This window comes from Pan paniscus, chromosome 12 (genome assembly GCF_029289425.2).
Source record: "Pan paniscus chromosome 12, NHGRI_mPanPan1-v2.0_pri, whole genome shotgun sequence".
Classification (NCBI taxonomy): Eukaryota; Metazoa; Chordata; class Mammalia; order Primates; family Hominidae; genus Pan; species Pan paniscus.
The window spans coordinates 70,346,170-70,373,313 of NC_073261.2; the positions used below are offsets into that span (position 1 = coordinate 70,346,170).

General features: G+C 38.6%; 1 long non-coding RNA gene across 1 annotated transcript in view; it reads left to right on the top strand.

The window, feature by feature from the left end:
- The window catches only part of LOC130541229 (uncharacterized), a 92,151-nt gene extending 66,789 nt beyond the window's left edge, over nt 1-25,362 (top strand). Inside the window, exon 3 of the long non-coding RNA XR_008955271.1 lies at nt 16,725-25,362. This is a non-coding gene — a long non-coding RNA (uncharacterized LOC130541229). The remainder of the gene's footprint in view (nt 1-16,724) is intronic.
- Nucleotides 25,363-27,144: the final 1,782 nt, after the last annotated feature.

Here is a 27,144-nt window from a genome sequence, read left to right on the forward strand (position 1 = left end):
ACCTCTTGTCCTGGTTTTCAGTTTAAATATCTCCATTTAAGGAATTGGAGAGTTTGGTGAACTTTTTCTGGGACCCTTACATCAGGCATGAGACTTGTTTCTTAAAATTCATCTAGTTTCAGCTTATGAAGCTTCAGGAACAGAGGTTCAGTTTTTAATAATTTCAAGGAAAAAAAAGTTGAATTGGAGGGATCTGGAAGAATTCATGATCTATTCTAGTTTATAGGTTGATAACAAGGACTTAAAATAATACACAGAGCTACAATCGAATAACAGGTGTATTATAACTCTCCTTTAGAAACATAACTTTTTCTTTCTAAATTGGTCACTTAGGAATCTCAGATTTAAAAACCTCTTGAGGCTAGGAAGCCAAGCCAAAGCAGACTTTAGATTTTATCTATACTCTTAAGCTTCCTGGACTTGTCAGGAAGTGAAATTTTTAATCTATTCACTTTAATGCTGAAAACCCTTGAAGCCAGGCATTCTATGTGCATTTTCAAATATGATATTCCAGTCAAAGCCTTGGTAATATAACTAACGTTGCCAGCTATAAAGAGAAAGCAGATTTTTATTGGTTTAATTTATTTGGACATTTTCATCCAGACATGTAATTTATGTCTATTAATTCCACATAAAATAACTTTAAAATCTCAAATTATATGAAAATTTATTTATAAACATTTATCTCTTTCAAATTACCTAATTTATTTATTTTTAACAATTTTATGAAAATTACTTATGAAAACTGAGATATTAGGAAAAGCTCTAGTCATCATTTCAAGTTATTTTCCTGTTAACCATTGTTTAGCCTGTGAATATCAGGTGCTCACCTAAATAAGAATCTTAAAGTTAAATATATGGATATTTTACTGATAAATACAGCTGTTTTTATTAAGCCAACAATATTAAATTAGTCTTATCAAGCAATTACACAAACAAAGATCATTCTGTTTTAGGCTGGGTTTAGTCTTATAACCTTTGTGTCAAACCTTGACACCTTAAAACATCTAGCAGAGACAAATATGAAACTGTCTGACCAGTAGACCCTGGGAAAAATGTATACAGACAATTTTGAAGACATTTTTATTTTTATTTTACCAATGATTTTAAAACTAGCTTATTTAAAGATTTGCTTAAGTCACATGAACTAAAAGGCATTTGGGTTAATTACCATATATTTTATATGAGTGCTCCATTTATCTAAGCCAATCTGAATAGAATTTCCTAAGGGATTTCTGTCTGACCATACTAGATTTTAAAATATAGACACAACATATAACATGATATATACACATATGCATAAACATACCTAAACACATATATACACAAAGATCTTATAGCTTTCGTTTTAGAATTTTAGTCACAAGACAGTGAAACATACAAAGTCACTGGTTTATAAAAGACAATTGGATCTATATTACATTCCTGACAAAAGGTAACCCATTTATGTAGCTAAAACTATTATTTCTCCTGATAAGTAATCTAATGAAGTTTATGGACCAAAATTTGGGGTAAAGCAGTTTCTGTAGTAGTTTGATTTATTAAAAAAAATTTTTTTTATCCCTTTTTTAGTTTCAAATAAGTTTAGGGTTAAATTTTCAATGTTTGCATTTTAGCTGGAACTGGCTGAATTGTACGAGAAAAATGGATCTCCAAGTGGCCTTGAATTTTTAGTAACAAATCACTCTTTTCATTTGCTCTTCTTGTTTGCTTGACTAGTTAATGTGGGTGGAGAAGCATTTTAGCAAGGTTTTTTTTTTTTGGCTTTTTCTTTTTGGCCCCTGCGTGTCAGGCAACGAAATATTTATGCCAGACAGAGACACCTTATTTTATTGCTCTGAGCTCAAGATTTTGACCTGTTTGATCTGAGAGTCTAAGTTTTATATACATTTATGTAGTTACAGACTATCAATCCTTCAATTAACTGCTCCACTGCCCTAAGCAATTGTTAGTCAGACACACCTAAATGTACATTAAAAGGGATTGCTCTTAGGTTTAGATTGTTGGTTACCACGAAGCTGTTGTAATTTTTAAAGTCATTAATTTGAAAGCCCTCTAAGGTTTTTTTTTTAATGTTGTCTAGAATGCCACAATCACTAAGTTTTATTTCAGCACCTGTAGAAAAGTCAGCATATTCAAAATAGGCAGAAAAAAAATAGAGAAAGATAACTTGGAAAGCTCTATGTGTTAACCATATAGTTCTAGAGGTTTTTAGACAGTTTGTACAATGACCATTTGGGCTCTGAATCTTCCCTGATGTAATTTGCTCATCAGTTTAGAAATGTGCACAAGTATAGGCCATTTAGAAACGTGCGTTAAGTATGGGCCACAATATAGCTGGCTGGGGTCCCAGAAGACCTCGTATACCTTAATGTTTGAGGATCCCATTCTGTTTCTTATCAATCTCTGATGAGTAAAGAACATCCTATAAATCCTGTTATAGGATTGGACTGATGTTTTAGATGGTGGCAACTGCACTAGGGGCTTTTAATTAGCCATCCAGCACACACCATTTAAGATGTTTATTTTTGCTCTTGGAAGATTTTTAGAAGCAAGCAAGGGAAAGGAGTGAAATAATTTACAGATGCACATAACCAAGCTAAAATGAAATTAAGATAAAAGTATTCATAAAAATGTTAACCCAGGTGTGCAGATGAAACAAAATATTCAATTAGGCATACAGAAAGAACCAAAAGTAAATTCACTGGGTAAGATGTGCCTCAAAGACAGAATGTAAACTCCACAGAAACAAGATTACTCAAAACAAAAGGACACTTGCCTTTTATACCAAAAATGACTTGTCAGAAATACATATATATATATATATATCGTAGGAGGCATGTAAGGTCTTTTATGTAAGGTGATCTTGTAACCAAACCAAATCCTGAATAAAATCAAGAGTTTCTACCAAAAAGAGGGAAGCTCAGCCTGAGAAAAGACTTACCAGGGCAAGTGAGCCATGGAAGCAGAAAGCTCAAAGGTCTCAGATGAGAACTGCATACCAGCCCCAGAAATCACCTGTTCCTTCTGATAGTGATCCTTTCTCAGGTCCCACTTCTGGATGCCATTTATATCAACTTAAATGGCAATCAGAGAGAAGCTTTCTTAAAAATATGATATGAATTTGGGAATAAGTAATTGCATTCCAATGGGAATACATGTGCCATAGTAAACCATTGCATATTCAGAAGGTAAAGGAAAACAAAGATTTTTAAAGAAAAAATGAGGATTACCTAATTGTTTTGAGATAATATCTTTGGCTACAAGGATTAATAACAAGAGTGACACCAGTCCAAGGTTGGACAGGCAGCTGCTGAGCAGAGGTCCTAGCAGAAGCTTGTGCAAGGTTGCAGTTTTTGCAGTCTTTTGCGATAGTTTTTGTTTTCTGGCATTTATGAATGAGAATCCTCTCTTCATGTCCTTCCCCAGCTCAGTTTGGCAGAGGGTTCTTTTTTTGGCACAGCAACTCCATTTTGATTCTGACAACTATCACACTATATACTGTACAGATGTTATGTATATCTATTTTATGGACTTAGCTGAATATGTTCTCTGAAGGGAGAAAAGGCTACTATGCAAGATATCTGTATTCACTTTCCTGCAGGTAATGTGAAACATAAATTTAATGTTTCTTAAATATAACTGAAATATAAACCATATGGCCCACTTTCAGTGGAGTGTTGCATTAAAAAGAAATACAGGCCAATGGCCATAAGTCATTCAAAAAATTGTTTCCACTTCTATTTATATCTGAAAAAGAGCAGAAGCAAAAAACAATTTATAACCTTCAGCACTACTTCTAGGAATCTCTTCTGGTTCTTAATGCCCCCATAGTTGCTCAATGTCTATTTTCTAACCCTTAAAAGCCCCAGCCCATTTGGCTTATCTATACCTCTTTTCTTCCTCCTTTCCTCCCACCTCTCCAGTTTCCTCTCTCCGTCACTCTCTTTTTTCTCTCCCTACCCACCCTTACAGATCAGACCCTTAGCTTTTCATTCTATCGGTTCCTTCCATTCTTCCTTGCCTGCCATACCCAACTCTGTTTCATTCTCTAGACATTTACATAGCTAGCTCTTACTTTGTCTCCACACTTTTTAAGAAACACCTTCTCCAACTGCCCTATTTAAAATATCCCCTCCAATCCATCACTTTCTATCCCCTTATCTGGCTTTTTCTTCATAGTATCTATCACTACTTGACATTTGGTTACATATTTGTTTGTTTGGAGTTTTTTATTGTCTGTCATTTCTACCAGAATAGAGGTACCTAAGAGCTGGAACTATGTAGTGTTCACTATGTTATCCCTAGTACCTAGACCATTTCCTGGCACAGAGTGGGCTCTAGAAATTATTTGGATAGTAAGTGGATTCGTGAGAAACGAGTGGTTTGTATTGAAAATCATCATTTTAATTCTCCTTTCCAGAGAAATAGTATATATCTGAATATGAAAGTTTAGAAACCCTTCTAGTTAGGTCTTCAGGCCTTTTCTCCATGTACAGTCTCTTCTGAGGGAAAGTAGGGATTGGGTATTTAGTTTCATATCTTTAAATACTATCCATATGTTAATGAATCACAAATTTATATCTCTAGCCTGACTATTCCTTGTGCTCCAGACCAGTAGGGATTGGGCATTTAGTTTCATATCTTTAAATACTATCTATATGTTAATGAATCACAAATTTATATCTCTAGCCTGACTATTCCTTGTGCTCCAGACCAATATATGCAATTCTTGGATTGGACTGATTGAGAAGGAAGGGGATCCTGAATGTTACAATAGCCATAAGTAAGAAGACAGTGATAAAGCTGGGGACATTAAGCCTCTAAGTTTTGGTGAGTTTTTGTCCTCTCCACTCTTATCTGAGGAGATTAACTCTGCAGTGCCTGAGAAAAGTATAATGACCTCCCCTGAGGCAGTTGCCATGCAAGACAATGCTGAGTCTTCTCACCACTCACCCCCCACCCTCCTCTTCCCACCCCTCCACCCACCCCCGACCCCAACTCCTCTTTGCTTCTAGACCTATAATTAAACTCAAGTCCCAGCAGGCATCTAAAGATGAGGTACAAAGTGTGGCCCATGACAAGGTGTGCTGTACTTCAAAAGAACTACAGTACCTAGGTTTTCTAACTTACACAGACAGAAATCCATGGAACATGTGTGGAAAGGAATATTAAGGGTATGGAATAATGGTGGAAGGAACATGAAATAAGATCAGGTCAAATTTGTTGATATGGGCTCACTAACCAGAGATTCTGTGTTTAATGTTTCAGCTTGGGGACTTAGAAAGGGCTGTAATTGTTTGACTGGTTGGTTGGTTGACTGGTTGGCTGAAACATGGATCAAAAGATAGCCCACCATTGGCAAATTTGAAATGCCCCATATCCCTCAGTTTAATGTAGAGGAAGGGGTTGAAAGGCTTAGGAAAATTGGAATGTTGGAGTGGATTTTTCATTTAAGACCTACTAACCCATCCTAGAATGGTCCAGTAAACATATCTTTCATCACAATTAAAAGAAATAAATTTGTGAACGGAGCCCCAGCATCCTTGAAGAGCTCTGTGATTGCTCTTTTCCATAGGCCAGATTTCACAATGGGAACTGCAGTTACTGAACTGGGAAACCTAAATGCAATGGGAATAATTCGATTCTGGGATGGGAGGGGCCAAGTGGCAGCATTCAACCCCCAAAGGCATGGTAGGCATGATTACCAGAATGAACAGCAGAGTCGAAGCAGCAGTTAAAATAACATGGCTTACACAGACCTATGGCATTGGCTATTTGATCATGGTGTTTATAGAAGTGAAATAGTTAGGATGCCTACTAAGTTCTTACTTGATCTGTATAAGCAGAAAAGTTCTACGTCAATTGAATAAAAGTCAAACTTGAACCATAAAAAGAGTCACAGCCACTCAGTTGATTCCCAGACTTAACTGGTTTACAGACCCAGAACCCCTTGAATGAAGGGGAAGCCAGGTACTCTTGAAGAAAGACCTCGATACACTGCCAAAAATTAATAATATTTCTCTCAGCCTACCCCAAAGGGATCCATGGCCTTTTACCAAGGGAACTGTGAATTTGGGAAAAGGAAATAATCAGATCTTTTGGGAATTACCAGACATAGGCTCTGAACTGACATTAATTCCAGGAGATCCAAAAGTCACTGTAGCCCACTAGTCAGGCTAGGGGCTTAGGAGAAATCAGTTTAATTCAGGCCTATCTCACAGTGTGTCCAGTGGGTGCCCAAAGCCATCCTGTGGTTTTTTTCTCCATTTTGGAATGCATATTTGGAATAGACATACTCAGCAACTGGTAGAATCCCCACATTAGTTCCCTGAACTCTGGAGTAAGGGCTATTATGGTGGAAAAGGCCAAACAGAAGCCACTAGAACTACCCATACCTAGGAAAGTAGTAAGCCAAAAGCAATACCACATCCCTAGAGGGATTTCAGAGATTAGCACCACCATTAAGGACTTGAAAGATGCGGAGGTGATGACTCCTACCACATCCCCATTCATTTTTCCTATTTGTCCTGTACAGAAGACAGATGGATCCTGGAGAATGACAGTGGATAATCATAAACTTGAGCAAGTGATGACTCTAACTGCAGCTGTTGTACTAGATATGGTTTTATTGCTTGAGCAAGGTAACACATTCCCTGGTATTTCTCATGCAGCTATTGATCTGTCAAACAGATTTTTCTCAATGCCTATTAGTGAAGACCCCCAGAAGCAGTTTGCTTTCAACTGGCAAGGATAGCAATACACCTTCACTGTTCTACCTCAAAGGTAAATATCACAGTAGTTCATTACATTATACCATTATGCTGATTGGACCTAGCGAGCAAGAAGTAGCAACTACTCTACCACTTATTGATAAGACATTTGCATATAAGAGGGTAGAAAATAAATCTGACAAAAATTCAGGGGCCTTCTACCTCAGTGAAATTTCTAGGGGTCCAGTGTTGTGGGGCATGTTGTGATATCCCTTCCAAGGTGCATCTGACCTCACCTACAACCAAGAAAGAGGCATAATGCCTGTTGGGCCTCTTTGGATTTTGGAGGCAATGTTTTTCTTATTTGGGTGTGTTATTCTCACGATTTACTGAGTGCCTTTTTGTAAGATATCCCTGAAGGACAGTAGTGAAGGGAAATCTGCCCAGTAAGAAGAATACCTGGTTGTGCACTTTGCTTAGCAAGAAACATGGCCAGATGTACAACTATATACAATGTGAATGGCTGTAGCTAATGGTTTATCTGGATGCTCAAGAGCTTAAGAGGAACATGATTGGAAAATTGGTAACAAATTTGGGGAGAGGTATATGAATAGATCTCTCTCAATGGGCAAAAATGTGTAAAAATATTTGTGTCTCATATGAATGCTCATCAAAAGGTGACCTCAGCAGAAGAGGATTTTGATAATCAAGTGGATAAGATGACCTGTTCTACAGATACCAGTCAGCCTCTTTCCCCAAACACCCCTGTCATCACCCTGTGGGCTCATGAACAAAGTGACCATGATGGCAGTATGGGGGTATGCATGGGCCCAGCAACAAGGGTTTCTACTTCCCAAGGGCAAGCCAACCATGGTCACTACTAAGTGCCCAATCTGCCAGCAGAGACCAACACCGATTCCCCGATATGACACCTTTCCCCGAGTAATCAGCCAGCTACCTGGTAGGAGGTTGGTTACACTGGACCTCTTTCTTCATGGAATGAGCAGTGTTTGGTCCTTACTGCAGTTATCACTTACTCTGGATCTGGATTTTCCTCCTCTGCCTGCATTGCTTCCATCAAAACTACCATCTTACAGAATGCCTTACCCACCCTCATGGTATCCCACATAGCACTGCTTCTCATCAAAGAAATCTCTTCACAGCAAATGAAGTTAGTCACCACCGGTGCCTTTCATATGAAGTAGCAGAAAAAGGGAAGGAAAGAAAACAGTTAATATCCAAACATTGTTCTGTTCAATTGGAAGCTGAGACTCCTTGGGGCTCCTAATACCACTAGCAGGCAAGGTGTACTGGGCAAGGCCATTGACCTCAGTTACCAAGGGTAAATCAGGTTGCTGCAGCACATAGTAGGGGCAAGGAAGACTGTGTCTGGGAGCCAGGGAATTCGTGGTACACGGTTCAGTAGTCCTATGCCCAAAAATACTGATCAGTGGGAAATTATGGTAACCGAATAAAGATAAGATCACTAAGAATTTGTATCCCATAGGCATAAGGTTCGATTAACCCCACCAAGTAAAAAATTCTGACCAGCCAAAGTTCTGGCAGAGGGGAAGGGAACATGGAATAGGTGGAACACAGAATTAACGTAATGATTATCAACATAGGACTTATGACCAGCTACAGAAGCAGGGACTACAGCAGCCCCCAATTTAACAGAATTGTGACGTATGTTCCCTGGTAGAAGTCGTCCTCTCTTAGACACCAGGATCTCCAAACCCACCCAGCCCAAGGTTTTAAGGAGAGGGAATGGCTAATTAATTGTTTATTATTATTATTAGGTATTTATTGTTATGATGATTCTTAGGTATAATAGTGAAAGAGGCAATTTCTACCTCCACCCCTCAAACATGAAAACTGCCTGTATTGCCTGATGGATAAACAGCCTCCTCCTCTATAATGTTCTTTCCTCAATCTTTGCATTGGTTTGTTTCTGGACTCAGCTCAAATGTGATCTCTTCAAAGTAGCCTTCCACGACCACCTGTCATCTAAAACAATGCACTGTCTCCATCCCTACAATCATTATCTTGCTGCATATTTTATTTCTTTCCCAGTATTTCACAGGCTCTGAAATTATCTTTTTATTTCCTTGTCTATCCCCTTTCTTCCCCCACTCCACAAAGCCTGTGACTTTGTCTTATTTCTTCAGTACTTAGAGCAGTTCCTGGTACATAGAAGAAGCTCACAAAATATTTCTCAATAACATAAGGACTTCCGGCCTCCAAGAATATAAGGCAAGAGAAAACCATGTACCAAAGTTCAAGTATGAGCCCTTCAAGTATGATTCCTGCAGAGGGGACAATTCTTTTGCTACAAGGAGAAACTCAAGAGGATAGGTGTAGAACTGACAACTATTCTAAAATATTCTGTAATTATCTGTACTTTCTATCTTAAAGTGACAATGATGGAATAGGATTCAGAAGGGAAATATTTAAGCGTGCTGCTTTGACTTAATTATAGGCACAAAATGAAAATTTGGATTTTTGAGAGAAAGAACACTAGAAGCGGCCCATACTGACTCTAGTATAGCCCCTCTTTGAAAGAGGCAAAATGAAATTTGGAATGTGTAGTTTGGGGTGCTGTGTTGGAAGGACTGTAAAGAAATTTGTGAGGGCTGTGAGGACAACTGTGTCTTATTCTCTATATCATGCCATCACTCAGCAAAGCTCACAGCATTAAGGATGAGAGGTGGAAGCATTTGAGGAACTTTATAAAATGCGTTTGCATCCACATCGCAGAAGTGAAGCTGGGCTACACCCAGCAACTAATTTCCACAGTGGAAAATGCACCATCTGAGGTGCCTTTCATTTCCTGGGAGGCAAATGACAAACGACAATGTAATTTCTCACACATTTGACCGAAGAATCCCAATCCTGTTGTGTTTATCTGGACCAGAGGCACAGGATGGGCATTTCTGTTCCGCATTACTGCCTCACTGAACTAGATGGAGGAACAACTTGGGAATGGGGACCATGGCCCATGTCATGTCAATTACAGATAGCAAACCACCCACACAAGTACCCTAGTTTATAAATAATAGGCCCTCTGAGAACCCACATGACATCCTAAGTGCTGGATGGTACATCTGAAAGCACTGAGAGAGCTGAAAATCACAGACAGCCAAGTAAGTCCCTGCTGAATACATATCTAAGGAGGTTTGCATGCATTGTTTATTCCAGCAACTTTATGGAATAAATTACGTACAACAAATTAGTTTCAGATGGTAGGATATGAAGAGCTGATGTGCTGTATAAAGGAAGGTGAACTCCCACTTTTGACCCAACCACTTCCCATCTCGGGCATCTCAGACCCAGAATTCAGATGCAATTCATTTCTGAAATGCAGTGGAGATCAGAAAGTTAATAAGTGATGAGGTTCAGAGATTTCAAAAAGAAATTTATGAGTATTGTTAACTCATTATATTATCCTATGATTTCTGGTTGTTATATGTGAAACCATAGGTAAAATTGAACCCATCCTTCCTTCATTCCTTCATTATGCACAGCAAGCAAAAATGAATGTCTTCCTGACATTTCCAACCTGCACAGAAATTCCATAATAGATTCAACTCAACACACATTTAAAACCTCACTGCCTACCATACTGGGATGTCATCAGATTCCTGAAAGAGACATAATGTCTTTCTCTATTCACCCTGAAGTCATAAATTATTTTTTAAATTAACACAGTAAAATTGACTTATTTTGGTGTATAGTTTTATGAATCTTACTACATGTATAGATTCATGGAACCAACACTGCAGTCAGGGTAATAATTCTAGCACCCCAAAAATTGTCTAACATTACTACTTTACAGTCCCTCTCCTACTTTAAGCACTAGCAAACCACTGGTCTGTCCTCTGTCACTATAGTTTTGTCAAGAATGTCACATAACTTTTGTCATGTAACTTTTCACTCAGCAAAATGCCTTTGAGATTCATCTAAGTTGTTCCATGTCTCAATAATCTGTTCCTTTTTATTGCTAGGTGATACTCTGTTATATGGATATACCACAGTTTGTTTATCCATTCACCCTTTGGAGGACATGTAGTTATTTTCAGTTTTTAACAATTACAAATAGAGCTGCTGTAAACATTTATGTATGAGTTATGTTGTGAACATAACTTTTCATTCTCTTGGGTAAATACCTAGAAGTGGGATTGCTGGGTCACATGCTACACGTATGTCTATAAGAAATTGCCAGACTTTTTACAGAGTGGCTATACATAATGTCTTCTTGATAAGTAAAAATATAAAAACTATTAAAATGACCCCCGACAGCTTGTTTACTTGTGTTGAGGGGATTCCAGTAGTTATTCAACATGATAAAATATTGTTCTTAAAATAATCAGGGGCATTTGACTTCATTTCTTTCTTTTTACTTTTAAAGCTTCAATTAAGTCTTTCATATTTTAATGTGATTTTTAAAACAAAATTAGGTGCTTAACATCATAGAAGCATAAGGCCTTGAGGAAGCTACTTATACATGAAGAGATTTTAGTCAGAGAGAACTAGGAGAAAATTTCATCATAGCTAGTTTAAGCAATATAACCCAGTGTCACATGTATCAAGTCCAATTTTCAATTCATAAATAAGCCTCCCCCTCCCTTCCTCCAAAAACGTCCACCCCAAGCTAATTACAGAAGAAAAAGGAACATGAACACCAGCCAGAAAAGATTCACAGTTGCCACTCTTTAGTTGCTACTTTAATGGGAAACACATGTGCAAGATACCACCCAGGAGACAACTGACCAATGTGCTCTGAAAAATGGAATGTCACAAAAATGAGCCACACAAGATGGCTTACTCTATTGAATAGGCTGAACACATAAAAATGTTTGATACCATTTTGTTCTTATATAAATATGGGGAGGTCCTGAGGTGAGATGCTGAGACAGAAATTAATTTGTAGCAACAAAGTTGAAAGGCAATGATTTAAATTAGCCCTCGCTTCTTATCTCATCCACATGCCCCACAATAGTTGACCATCATATTTGGAAAGTACTTAGCAAAGTTTACATGAGGAGAAATCCTGCAAAGAAATTGGAAGAAACGACAGAGTGGCGATTGTTCTTATTAAATAACAACACTAACACTCATTAGCTACCATCACTACAAGTAGCCAGTTCTGTTCTGAGTGCTGTATGCACAGCATCTCATTATATCCATAATTTACAGGGTAGAATTATCTCCACTGTATTAGTCAGCTAGAATTGCCATAAAAAAATACCATAGACTGAGAGGCTTAAACAACAGAAATTTATTTCTCATGGTTTTGGAAGCCAGAAAGTATGAGATCAAGGTGCCAGCTGATTTGGTTCCTGGTAAGGGTTCTCTTCCTGGCTTGCAAACGACCACCTCCTCGCTGTGTCCTCACATGGTGGAGGGGTGGGGGTGGTACGGAGAGACATAGGGTGAAAGGGAGAGTGACAGAGCTCTCAGGTGTTTCTTCTGATAAGGGCACTAATCCCATCATGAGATCCCCATCCTCATGACTTCATTTAACCCCAATTATCTCCTAAAGGCCTCATTTCAAAATACCAATACAGTAGGCTTTAGGGCTTCCACTCATGAATTGTCAGGGAGAGTCAGGGAGGAACAGTTAAGTTAATAGCATCCACTTTACAAATAAATGGTGTTTCAAGAGAACAAGGAGTTCACAACAGCTCACTCAGTTGGCAATCAGCAGAGTTTGAACTTGAACCCAAGAGTATCAGACTCTAAGAGAAAAATATCTACTATTTATTGACTGCCCACTAAGTGTCAGGTGTGTCTATACAACATCTCTAGTCTCTACAGGAAATCAAGTTTTTCCCATTATTCTTCCGAGTTGTAGATATGGAAACTCTAGCCCCAAATACTTAACCAGCTATTCACAACCTACCATCTAAGCGTAACATACTGCATAAAATTTATCCTAGTGCTTATCAAAGTGAGGCCCCCATCATTACCTGGGAGCTAATTAGAAATGCACATTTTGGGACCAAACAGCAGACCTACCTAATCAGGAACTCTATGGTGGTGTCCACAATCTGTGTGTTAACATACCTTCTAGGTAAATCTGATCCATGATAAATTTTGAGAACCACTCGTTTGTTCTATAAATTTATTAAAATAACTAATACTTTCAAAACTCGATAATAAGTGGTATATCCAGAATTCATATACAGGTCTGTTTGGTTCTAAAGCCTGTGACTTTCTGCTATACTATACTTCTTCCATCCCAACTTTACAAAGGGAAGATCTGTGATTGCAGAGCCCAGTTCTGAATTCTGCTTTGCTGCTGTAATTCCGATCAGTTCTCCTACCTATAAAAATGTGATACAGGGAAATGTCAAAGGATAATCCCTGAGAATTCATAACGCTGCTTAATACTAACCAAGAAACACCTTTGGTTCAAACTAGAAACCAAGCTTTGTGAAATTTTTATTTGGGCCTGACAATTTTGTGTTCCATTTAGTGTAAATGAGAAACAATCCAGTATATGGAAACAGTAAGTATGGAACAAAGTTACCTCTTTTAAAAAGAAAAAAAATAATTTTATCCCTCTTTGACTGTTTTTAATCATGTTTAACCCATCTAATTGATCATTGCTTTATCTACATGTTTTCGCTGTATAATTACACCATTTTCTCCCTCCAAGGAACAAGACCATATTATATCCCTTTATACAATCTTGATAATTTACACAAAGGAATAAAAATCTGCTTATAATAGAAATGGAGATTTCTATTTCTAATTTTTGGAGTGGTAAATGAAGGTATCTGATCTCACACCAAGTGCCTTTTAAAATCATTCGCAAAATAAAAGCACTTTGAAAAGGGTTATTTCCAGTGCAAATATAGTCACCTGCTCTTGTGATCAATACACCTCTAAAACATTATACTAATATTTACAATATTAATGAACATGTGCCAGTCACTGCACAAAGCCTTTTTACACATGGTAAAACTCATTTAATCATCACACACATGTGAGGTAGCTTTTGGGATTATTCCCATTTCACAGATGAGGAAATTGAGAATCAGGGAGGGTAAGTAACTTGCCAGAGCTCCTTCAGCCAGGAAGTACAGGACTCTAGATATTAAGCTTATTAAAGAGCTCTTGCTGAACATTGATTCAGACACTGACACTTGGCTCTGGATGGATGGGCTCAGTGTTGCTCTGCATCTGGATTACTTCCAAAGGTCCATCTGTGAGCCTGCCTGACCCCCGGGATGGGGCGGCGCAGCCTTTGCAGCCTTGGCACTCCATCTGGAGAGACTGAAAGGGAACAGCAAGGTGGTGACTCAGTGGCCTTGACTGTCCCTCAGTCTCCTGGGAGACAGAGAGCAAAGTGATAAAGGGACAGAGTGGGAACTGTAGTTCTCGTTTCTCTATTTGTTTTCCACTTGATTCTTAAAAACAGACCTATTAATCATTTAGTTCATGACTGGTAATTCCACTGACTCCCAACACATTTGAGTCAATGAAGCAAAAACTAGAAAGTTGTGTGTTCAAACTTCTCAGATGGGAGAAGAATTAAAATCCTTTGAAAACATTTCACCGGCCAGCAGAAAGACTCACATGTTTTTCTGCTTCAGAGTTGTAGATGGATGTGACTTAAGCCCTAACTGGGAAAAACTTTGTGTGATTTATAACAGCAGATAGATATTCTGAGTAAGCTTCTCATACTCTTTTATTCCACCTACCAAAAACAAAAGCTGTTTTCAGCAGAGCCCAATGAGGTGAAAAGGGCTTTCCAAGGAAACTGTTGCGTGTGCTTCTTGATTCTGTCCTGATTTGGGAAGTTCATCTAAGCTGAAATTACTTTGTGGAGCTGACAGGAAGTTTGTCCAATGACTTTTGCCTTTCACAGCCCTGCCCTCCTTATCTCTACAGACACGCTTCCCACTTTCTTTCTTTTCTGGCTCCCTTCCTCCTTCCCTTCACACACACCTTCACACCTCCCATCTACTCTGATTGTATTAATTGATACCATAAAGAACACTGTTATAAAGGGAGGCACAAGTGTTGTAATATTTGAGGGGCTTTTAGTGCAGGAATTAAAGGCTAATACTTGGCCTGGCCAGACCTATCATTGCATGCTATGTCCAGACTCTCCAAAACTGTGAGAGCCTACTTTGAGTCCCTCTTTCATATCTTTGTAGCATTTGAGTTCACTGAATATGTTGGGAGCTTCAGATAGAAAAAGACCCTATCCCTCCCCTCAGGGAGCTGATGCTTGCCCAGCAGGGACAGTAGGTTAATGAGGAGCAAAGCTCTCCATAGTTAATCTGGCTCCAAGTGTAGTGTGATGGGTCCCCTACCAGGTTACTTAAGGGTATATGTCCACTGCCTGAACCTTAAAGGCCAGGTGGTGAGCTAAGGCTGTCGTGCCCAGCCGAGGAGCAGGTGTCTCTGAGAACACAAACATACCAAGGAAAACAGTCCCATCACACAGGCACAGTAGGCAAAGAGCCAAATAATTAGCTTAAATGAGAGATGGGAAGTGGGATGAATCTCTAGAGCTGTCCTGCTGCTGCCCAGGAGTGCTCTGTAAGTAAGTCTTAATAAACCCATCTACTCACCAAGCTGGACTTGTCCAAAACATTTTGGTCTCCTGATACCTTCCCAGTTTGGGGGGTGGGGGGTGGGGAGGAAACATTACAGTCCTAAGTTTTTCTCATAACACCAAGTGGATTCATTTAGAAGGCAATTTCCTAGCAAACATCAAATTCACAGCTCTCCCTGGATCAAGAGTGGTAAGCTTTCTAGTAAAATGATCTGTTTGGAATCAGATCTACTTAAGTCTAAATCCCTGTTCTGCCTTGGACAAGTCACTGAATCTCATTGAGCCTCAGTTCTCTCTACTATAAAATGCAAATGACATCTAACTTAAGACTCTACATGAGGATTAAATGAGGAAATGTTATACAAAGCACATGGCATAATTCCTGGCAAACAGGAGATACTCAATAAAGGGTAGTTTCCCTTCTTCTTCCTTCTCTCTTCCCAGGCCTCACAAGAAGAGGAGTGTGGCCTCTTAGTGAGATGATATAAAAGAGACTCTAACAATATTAAACACTTCAGTAGCACCTACTACATCCCAGGCACTATTCTAAGCACATCTGTATTTCAGCTCATATAAGTCTTCCCTAAAACCCAATAAGATAAGAGCTATTATCATCTCTACTTCATAAATGAGATAGCAGGTAACTTTCTGAAGTCACACAGTTAGTATGTATGTGATGGGGCTATGATTTGATCCCAGTTTATCTAGCTCTTAACTATCACATTATTAGGAAACAGATAGTGAGAGAGGTGCTAACTGTATCTGGAACTCAAGTACACAAAACAAGCAGTCCTCAGACAATGAGCTCTGTTTGATTTGCACAGTGTTTTAAAAATCAAGTCTATATTTCTGACTGCTCTCAAAAAAGTTGGAAGATCTGGCACTAGGCAGCTCACATACTGATGTGGCAACAAGCCTTTGACTGGTGGCTGCTGTCTGGACTGAGGTCCCCAGTTCACCAGTCTCCAGTACTCACAGTCGTATTATAGGGCCGGCTTCACTTTTGACCTGCACATACATTTGAGCTTGTCGTCCAGAATTAGGCAATGATGCTAAACCGTAAAGACACAAGAATCGTGTTCAATAATGTGCACCCAATGGTTAAAATGTTTGAATTAAATGAAGGAAAAAAATGAACGTAGGAAAGAGGTCTGCGTGAAAAGCAATCAACAACCAGGTTCAAACACAACCACGCAGAAAATGCCTGGATAAGCCTTTGAGCCCTATGTGCAGAAATTGTAAACTCCTGCTGTTCTCCATACCTCCACACCTAAATAAAAACCTGAAAATGCAAGTTTCCTTACAGTCCATGGAGCAAAGACTCTTTTGCCTTCAATGTTAAATGCGTTCCTCTTTGGCATAGCTAAAAGAGGGAGTTTAAATTTTCATGTACTACTTAACCCAAACAATATTTTTTTCTCTCTCTCTTTTTTTTTTAGCTCTTTAGGCCTTAATGATTGACATGATCTTGGAAAACAGGTATGTAGCAAAACTCTCCTAGAAACCTGAAAGATGTGGCAAGAAGAAAACATGGAGCCTTTTCTGAACAAGCCTATGAGAGAAGAAGAATCACTTCAATTTATTAAGTGTGGATTCTGGGGCTAAAGAACTTACCTACGACCACACAGCCAGCAAATTACTGACCCAGCATATTCTGAACCCAGGTCTTTATTCTTTCCAAGACTTCACAGCACCTTCCTCAGAGCATCTCTACATGAAAATCTGTATAAAGAAGTGATCTGTGGTGTCGCCATTTGTATCAAAATGGTATCACAAACTTATTTAAAAGACTTCATCTAAAAGTCTTCAGATAGAGTTTTGGCCAGGGAAGAGCTCTAATATCACACATTAATAACCTTACCTTTGTAACATGTAAATTGTTTTTTGTTTTAACATCTCAGTTTCATTAAACTGAGACCAGAAAGAGCCATCATCTTTTTACCAATTTGTAATCATTTTATTGTGTTATGGACCTGCAGCAATGCTGACTATATTTACAAATCTGTGAGTGAAATTTTAAAACCATTTTCCTCTTCTAATCTCTCCCATCCTGCCTTCTTAGAAGCACACAAAGCATCTCAACCACTCCCAAATTCCCCGTTGGAATACCCTTAATGATTCTGAAATATTTTGTTATTCCCCAAACACCTCCCTAAGACGAATCACTGGACTCCAGGCTCTTCACATTGCCAAGTTGAATCGAGTTCAAATGTTCTATCTAACCAAACTCTAACTTACAACAAAGCCACATATAGTAGATGATGTGTAAGATATTCCGAAAATACCAAGGCAACAGGGAAAAAAAATCTGTGTCATCAAGAGGTCCTCCCAGAACTTCTTGTAATCTAGAATAATCATTTTTGTCAAGCTCCTGTAACCTAATCATAGCACACATGTGTATATATGTATAACTAATAACATAAATCAACTTTCATTTTAATAATGTATAGCTTAAGTTTTCTCACATCCAAAACAATTAGTGTTGCCAAATTTAAGATTATTTCTCTACTTTAGACATCAGAACATGCACAAGGACTTGAGGAATAAACAAATCCAAGAAAACAATCTTAGCCTGATAAAGTAAAAATTTTGAATAAATTCATAAATCATTTAAAACACAATCTTATTAAATTAGCTGTTTCATAGTATGTTATGAATGTAAAAGCAGAACACAGAAAAGGCATTTTCCAAAAAGATATAGGACTTAGTAGGATTTCCTTTTATGTTAAAAAATGGCCCATGGAAGAGCAGTTTTCAGAATGACCAGGGCATAGTCAGACACCTCTTTCATTGGAAGCTTCACCAAAGGGCACACTTCTCCTGAACTCAGAGTTTTGAGTCCAGACCCAGCTCTTGCCAAAGTTCACTGGGAGTTTTGCTAAGCTTCAAGATGATCCCACCTGAAAGCTCTTTGGAGACAAAGTTAAGGTAAGTTCCCCTTAATATTTCCAGAACCATATGAACATATAAGCAAACTGTGTAAGGCTACGTAGAACTGATTGAATTTTAATTTTTTCAAACTACAAACACTTTAAAGACAAGGATTCTACTCTATATTTATTTTGTAGTACTAGCACCAAGAATAATGCATAGTACATAGTTGATACTTAATAAATTCAATACTTGTATGAATAAACTGAAAAATTCTCACAAGACCATTGGGGGCAGTTCTACTAATCTCCCTGTAGCCCTGCAATTTTCAAAGGCTTCATCACACAATTCCCCTCACAACTTTTTGGTTCACTAATCATAAAGCCACACGGACAGAAAGGAAAGAAATCCCAGAGACCAAAAAGCCGTTTGTTTTGTCCATCTGGTCACATATTTATAGCGTTTCAGAGCTAAAAGTGGTATTAGAAGTTGCCTTTGAACAGTCCCATTTTACATGTAAGAAAACTAAAGTCTAAGCTCTTGGGTGAAGTGACTGAGCCTTGATCACCCAGCTGACAAGCACCAAAGCACTTCCAGATATTATTTCCTCCATATTCCTCTGCAGTTAGCCCCCACCAACTCCACCAGAAAGTATTTGTAGACTTAGGTATTTCCTTTAAAAGCCTCAGATGACTTTACTTGGGGTGTGGTGGAAGGGACCACAATTTTATTATAATTTACCAATAGCCAGGAGTTTTGTTCCACTAAAACATATGTATTGACTGATCTGCTGAATCTTGCTTTGGGGGGAAGGTGTTTTTTTTTGAGCCCATCTGAAAATGTTAAATGTTTCATTACTCTTAGATTATTAAATGAATAACTCCAGGGAAAAAAATGTATCATTGTTTCTTATGAGTATTAAGACAAAGAGGCAAAACTTTCAATTTGACCACAAGAGGGCAGCTACAACATTTCCTGCTAGGTCTTTGGGGTTCTGAACTACGATAAACTGGGCATTTGGGGACTCAGCTTGCCATCGACTCCCGAATAATACCTTTCAACTGAATTCCCAATATGTCACAAACCATTCTCTCATGGTGTTTCCTGGGACGGTTTTTGTTTTGTTTTTAAAGAAATTATTTTCCAACTTCTTTCCAGATCTACAGAGTCCTCTGCTTTAGAACTCTGTGCCAAAGTTACCATCTACAAAGATCTTTGGAGACCAATAAATTGTTAGGCTAATTAGAAAACCCACAGAAAATGTTTTATTTTAATTAAGTTTGACCCCAGATAAAAATAAAAACAGTAATGATTATCTGATTCCACCACACTTAATAAAGCCTGCTCTAAGTGCTTCACGGGATTTGCCAAATATTTGCCTCATCTCAGCCTTCATTCATCATTCCCATTTTCATGATATCCTAAAATCTTTCAAGTCAAAATTTATTGTGGAATTTTATCACTGAGCTAAACGGTGGGAGGTCTGCAAATAAAAAAGCAGAGATTAGTAATAGCTACATTCCATATTCTTATAGTTGCACAAAAACATAAATTCAAACTTAGTTCATCTGTTAGGTGCATAAAGAGTGGGGAGTTAATTTGAAAAGTAAGTGTTAGATTTTATATGTATATATGTGCATGCATCTGTGTGTAGGTGTGGCTGTGTGTATATACTCATTAATTTTTTTTGTTTTTTCACTAGTAATTATAGATAAGTAGTTTGGAAATTTACTATTGATGTTTGTAGATTTTGAAGATGTACATAGCGATGTATTTCCTTCACATTTACCGTGAAGCCTTTCCCTTAACCATCTTATTTAAAATTGCAACCCCTGTCCCCCCCACCCCCACATATCCTGTCCTCATTCCCTGTTGTATTTTTTCTCTTATCAACATTTGACATACTTTATATTTTACTTGGTTTTTGTTAGTCTCCTTCACAAATAACCCCTCCCCAACTAGAATAAAAGCCCTATGACGAAGACAGAATTTTTTCTATTTTGTTTATTGCCATGTCTTCAAATCTTACAATAGTGCCTGACACATCAGAGGAGCTCAATAATGCAGCAGCATGGTAAATTCACAAAAATTGAAGCATTTTTACTAGAAACTGATATTTTAAAATCTCTAGCATTGCTAATTTACTTCAGTACATTTAAGGAGACCTCCTAAAAAGAGATAATAGCCCACTATCAGAACTGAAGCATATTTCCTAAAGCAAGTATCTGAAACAATACGTGGGCTCATGATTATGGCTGAGTGTATACTCTTGAATGCTTAGACTCAGCAGGTCCTGTTTCCCAGAAGTCAATCAGACCTGGACTGAATTCTCAGCAAAAGTGGCCTCCAAAAGTTGTCACAGCATCACACAAGCAACGCAGTGGGTTAAAGGAAAGAGTAGTGACCTATCAATAAGGAGCCCATGGTTCTAGTTCCGCCTCTGCCACTAGCTAACCAGGAGTTAAACCATCCATTTAAATTGTTAGTGCTTTGATGTCCTCTAAAAAATAATGGATATAACACCCTGTTTATATCAAAGAACTTTGGAATCCAGTGAAATGTGAAAGTATTTTGGTAAGTATGGACTATTTTTCAAGTAGAAGATGTTATTAAAATCAATGTTGCCTGTACTGTGCTACGTAATGCCACCATTTGGTGTGGCCAGTCAACAATTTAATGGTTTAATGAACAATTCTAGGCTGGATCCAGTTCTATCAGTCAAGTGATGGTTTGTCAGGCCCTTCTTGGTACTCTAACCCCTAGGCCTTCTTCTTGCCGCTGTTGGGTTTATTTGACCCCAGAAGCTCTGCCCCATCCTGCCTCTAGGATGAATCCTAAGTGGAAACAAAAGACACTAAGGGAGCTCTATCGCCGTAACGAGGAATTCACATCATCTCACCTTACTTAGTCCAGCCCTGATCATATGCCTCAATGCTGGTAACTGGGCATCTTCTTTCTTCTCCTTCTGATAATCAGATCAAGAATTCGCCTCCTCTTGAAAGCATTTTCACAGTAGGTATAAATATTTGCTAAATTAATGACAAAAATACTTTACACCAGTGTCCCTCTTAGTTTAGAGCTCTGCCAGGTCCTTGTCAGTACGTCCTTTAATCCCTTACCTCTTCACTCCTGGCAGTCTTCCCTGATGCTGGCTGACCATCAGTAGCCTACACCTGAGAGCATCAGAAGTACAAGATATCTTCCTCGATTCCTACTGCTACATTCATCCACCTTTAGGACTTCTCACTTATTCCATTAGACTCTGTAAAGCCCCCTGCTTTTCTGATCCATGCTTGGTTGTCATACCCAGTGGATACCACCTTCTATTTGCCAACTGTTCTCTCTCAGGGTCTAAAACAGGTCTATATCCTCAGGGCCTGCCTCACTTGGTTCCTGTTCCAGCTCGTGGCTTAGCCATACCACAGGACCCTCACTGGGTTAACTGGAAAGATGCTGTTTAGTCATGGCTACCATGGCAGAACCCTGACAGCACACAAAGCAGTGCAAGTAATATTCAACTTCAAAAAATGTTATCTTTCAAAAATATGCTTGCAAATAGATTCTCTAGCACTTGGGAATGCATGTCTCTACACCAACAACTCATACACTTCAGTAGTCATTCCTTCAAACACATTCACTGAGTATCTTCTTACTTTGCACAGTTCTTGGCACAGGAGAAGAGAAAGTGAGACACAACCTTGTTCCTCCAGAAGTTCACAGAAGAACAAAGGAGACAGTCATAGAAATGATACATATGCAAGGCAGCATTTGGAAAAATAGAGGACTATCCGCAGTACAGTGAGAACAAGAAAAAAGAGGTGAGCCCTCTGCCTGGGCGGATCAGGAAGGTTCCACAAAGAGACATTCCACTGAGGCCTAAAGAATGAGGAAGCATGCACCAGGCAGATGAGTGGAGAAGGGTGTTCCTGGTATGTGGTTGTCAGGTTGCCAGACCAACACCCAAGTGTCAATTTAACCCCAACTGTAGCTCCGCCAGTGCTGCAGGCTTATGTCAGAAACAGAAATGGGATAGGTTTTTGTAGGCCAGCCTGGGAATACTTGTTTCTGTTGGGAGATTAGCTCTAAAACCCTCAATAAAAGAGAGTTGGCCCTGGGCTTATACCAACACATATGTACCCACTGCCACTACCACCACTCATCACCTTGGGCAAACAAGAAAAGCAGTTCAGTGTCAGGAGGAACAATTCTTGCACTTTCACTTTCTTTCACTAACTGATCTTGTGAATGCAAGGTCATGAGTAAGGCCTTTTGGGGACTGCACATACAAGACAGGTCCACACTCCAAGGAGCTTAACAACAGGCTATGCTAGGCCAGCTGCAGTGGCTCACACTTGTAATCCCAGCACTTTGGGAGGCCGAAGCGGGTGGATCACGAGGTCAGGAGTTCGAGACCAGCTTGGCCAACATAGTGAAACCCCATCTCTACTAAAAATCCAAAAATTAGCCAGATATGGTGGCACACACCTGTAGGCCCAGCTACTCAGGAGGCTGAGGTGGGAGAACCGCTTGAACCCAGGAGGCAGAGGTTGCAGAAAGCTGAGATCATGCCATTGCACTCCAGCTTGGGTGACAGAGTGAGACTCTTTTTAAAACAAACAAACAAACAAACAAAAAAAAAAAACCAGGCAACAGGCTATGCAGGCAAGACCCGTGCATATAAAATAACTGAGAGTCCAAAGCAGTAGCTGCCAAAATAATGACACATTCTATAAGCACTACAGTCCTAGCCATCACTGCTTTCTGGAGAGAATAATTCAATTTAGTTGAACAAGTGTTTTACATTAAATGCCCACTAAAGATCTGTTGATTATGTAAGACTGCATTCTGAATTTCACAAGGCAGGATCCACCAAGTTCCATAAATGTAAATAAGTTTTCCTCCCAAAAGTAACAGGTTAAGTCAACTCTGGAAAGACTATGGGGAGTTTAATTAATAGGAATTCTGGTTTACTCAATACAAGAAACACATCAAACTGAATAGGTATGAAAAAGCATTTCCCACCAGTTGAAGCTGTCTGAATTAAAATGAACTGCCTTGGGAGGTAATAAGTTTCCCGTCAAGCTAGATAATTACTTGGCAGTGATTTGGTAGGGGTGATGCAAGCATTCAATGACCAGTAGGCTCCCTTCCAGTCCTGTGATTGTGTGAATTTCTGCAGCTCCCCCTTGATAACACAATAAACAAACCTGGGAACCCACACTGCAAGGTTATCAATGTTGAAGATTAGCCATGGGTTAGGCTTATTCAGGGTACCAGAGCCCATTCTGAATGGTGGTGAGGAAACAGAGAATGGGAAGGTCGAACTTCTACCAAGAACCTGACCAAACTCCCAGGGTGCTAGTCAGTATCTGGGGAGAGCTTCAGAATGCCAAAACTCATTAGTGCTCAAAAAAGGTCATAGTTATTAGACAAGGGCACTCCATTATGAAGTCCTAACTAAAGAACTAAAAAAAAAAGCCCCTTGAAGACAAGATGTGTAGGATTCTAGAGTATTTTGAAAGGCTCTTCCAATGCTGACCCGAGGGGCCCTCATGAATGTTAGCACATCTAGATTCTTGGGAAACTCCAAGCAAAGCTGTTGTCAAAGATGTGCCCAAGAAGAGTACCTCCAAAAGTAAACAAGCAGGAGGTAGACAAGACAGTTATACAGGTCTCCTGAGTAAAGTATACAGGACTGAGATGGTGAATGCAGAAGAGGAGTAACAGCCTGAGGGGTCCTGGACAACCAAGAAACTGGTTGTTTAAAATCCTGGCATCTTGTAAATTTGTTTGAGTTCATTGTAGATTCTGGATATTAGCCCTTTGTCAGATGAGTAGATCGCAAAAATTTTCTCCCATTCTGTAGGTTGCCTGTTCACTCTGATAGTAGTTTCTTTTGCTGTGCAGAAGCTCTTTAGTTTAATTAGATCCTATTTGTCAATTTTGGCTTTTGTTGCCATTGCTTTTGGTGTTTTAGACATGAAGTCCTTACCCATGCCTATGTCCTGAAAGATATTGCCTAGAAAAAAACAAACAACCCCATCAAAAAGTGGGCGAAGGATACGAACAGACATTTCTCAAAAGAAGACATTTATGCAGCCAAAAGACACATGAAAAAATGCTCATCATCACTGGCCATTAGAGAAATGCAAATCAAAACCACAATGAGATACCATCTCACACCAGTTAGAATGGTGATCATTAAAAAATCAGGAAACCACAGGTGCTGGAGAGGATGTGGAGAAATAGGAACACTTTTACACTGTTGGTGGGACTGTAAACTAGTTCAACCATTGTGGAAGTCAGTGTGGCCATTCCTCAGGGATCTAGAACTAGAAATACCATTTGACCCAGCCATCCCATCACTGGGTATATACCCAAAGGATTATAAATCATGCTGCTATAAAGACACATGCACACGTATGTTTATTGCGGCACTATTCACAATAGCAAAGACTTGGAACCAACCCAAATGTCCAACAATGATAGACTGGATTAAGAAAATGTGGCACATTTACACCATGGTATACTATGCAGCCATAAAACATGATGAGTTCACATCCTTTGTAGGGACATGGATGAAGCTGGAAACCATCATTCTCAGCAAACTATCGCAAGGACAAAAAATGGTCTTACTCATAGGTGGGAACTGAACCATGAGAACACATGGACACAGGAAGGGGAACATCACACACCAGGGCCTGTTGTGGAATGGGGGGAGGGGGGAGGGATAGCATTGGGAGACATACCTAATGTTAAATGACGAGTTAATGGGTGCAGCACACCAACATGGCACATGTATACATATGTAACAAGCCTGCACATTGTGCACAAGTACCCTAAAACTTAAAGTATACTGAAAAAAAAAAAATCCCAGCATCACGCAGTACCTCAAAGCAAATTGCAAACAATGTCATTCGCTGAGCTCCGGGTATCCTGTCTCTGAAACGATGCCACTGTGTAAGAAAAACAGCCCATGTTTGGATCCCTATTAAACCAATTCTGGGCTCTGTAACTGATACAGGTTTTAAACTCCCATGGGCTTCAAAAATCAGGGGACTGAATTAAAAAGTTTTCACAAAGTCCCTATAAGTCCCTTATAGATCCAACTCTAGGATCTATAATCCCCATACACAAAAGAGAACATGTTATAGGAGAAGAAAACAGTTACCAGCAGGTCATTCCAAAACATGCTGGAAGAAACTAAATAAAGCAAAAAATCTTGATTTTTGATTTTGTTTCTATGACTTCTCATTTTTTTCCATTTTGGGACTAAACTGTGGTTTAAGTAGTTAAGCCAAATGAATAGAAGCGAAAACAATATACTACACACCAGCAGCATTCTTATTTTTGTGGAGAAAGAAAACAAATATGTGCTATTTGATCGTGTAAGAAAGATAAATCTACCAAGCTTCCACAGACAAAGCCCATTAAATCAATAGGGGTCTGCCCAGTGCCCAGGGAAACCCATCAAGAGGAGCCAAATTATTTCGTTTTTTTTTTAAAAAAAGCTATCAACTTAACATTACAAATCATTTGCTGTTCTCAAGAGAATTGCCTAGTATTGCAAAACTTGATAATTACTGATTCATGACTGATTTAGGAAAAACATCGGCTTAAGTAATCAGGCCAGAGTACTGCTGCTGACCGCAAGGCTGGCAGGAAACCTAGCTTTTCTTTCATGAATGTTTAACATTTTACAAAATTTAGCTTTTAGCATATCACCAGTGGTTTGATTTTTCAAAAACCTGGGAATACAGAACATACCAGTTATGTATTATCAAGCACCTATCTTTTCTCTAACTTTTCTTCAAGTATCACTAACCAGAAACGCAGTGAATTATGAGAAAGTGATTCAGAAATCAGACTTGACATGGACTGTTTGCTATAAAATGGTAGATCTTAGACTCTTTGAAAGAACTCTACAGACACTATAAACCAACAGTACATTCTGTATAAAATAGCAGGAAGAATTTAATTAATGTTCTGAGCCAATCCTACATACCACAGGCTACACATGCCTACATTAGGGCAATACACAAATCTCTCATGTAAGCTTTGCTAAAGAGTCACTTCATGTGGCCAGCAGATAACAAGTATATCAGAAAATGTTCATCTGTACGTGCCCTTGGGAAGATATTTTCCGTAAGGATACGTGAATATCGTATCCCCATAAAGAAAACTATTCTCTCTCTGTTGGAATTGTTTTTCTGCTTAAAATTAAGCAATTAAGAATGTTTTCTTATTCTGCAGAGGAATCACAGAGAAATGCTATCCTACAGATTCAGAAACTGCCTCTAATACCATAATAAATTTTCTTTTCAGATCTTTTCTTTTTTCTTTAAGATTCTGCTTTCAAGTAAACATGCTTTTGTTAGTAAAAGCCAGATTCTTGTCAACTTAGTTTCTAACAGAAACTCTCTTTCTCTCTCTCTCTCTCTCTATATATATAATAATTTTATGTATTTTGTAATATATAGAGAGATATATATTATAAAAATATCCAAATTGTAGGTCTCGTCACTAAGAACACCTACATCATCAATGTTCTTGCAGGAAAAAAGTCAAGTATTTAAATAACAGAAAATTAAAGTAAGCATTTAAGGGCAGTGGTAAAAGAAGTACTTACAAACTGCTGATGTACAATTTGGTATAGAACCCCATACAAGCAAATTGACAATATATATTAAGATGTAAAATGGTTATACCCCAGATCCAAAAATTCCACTTTGAAGGAGATATTATTTTAAATACAATTACAATAGGAAAAACTTTGTGCACAGAGATATTTACTGCAGCATTATTTGTAATAGAAAAACAGAGAAACAGCATATACGTTGAACAGCAGGAAAATGATTAAGGAAAAAATTATATAATCTCTCAACAGATTACTATGTAGCCATGAGAAATACCTATGAACATTGGTAATAACGTAAAAATGCTTATAATATTAAAAAACAGAAAATAAGCCAAAATTATAGATACACA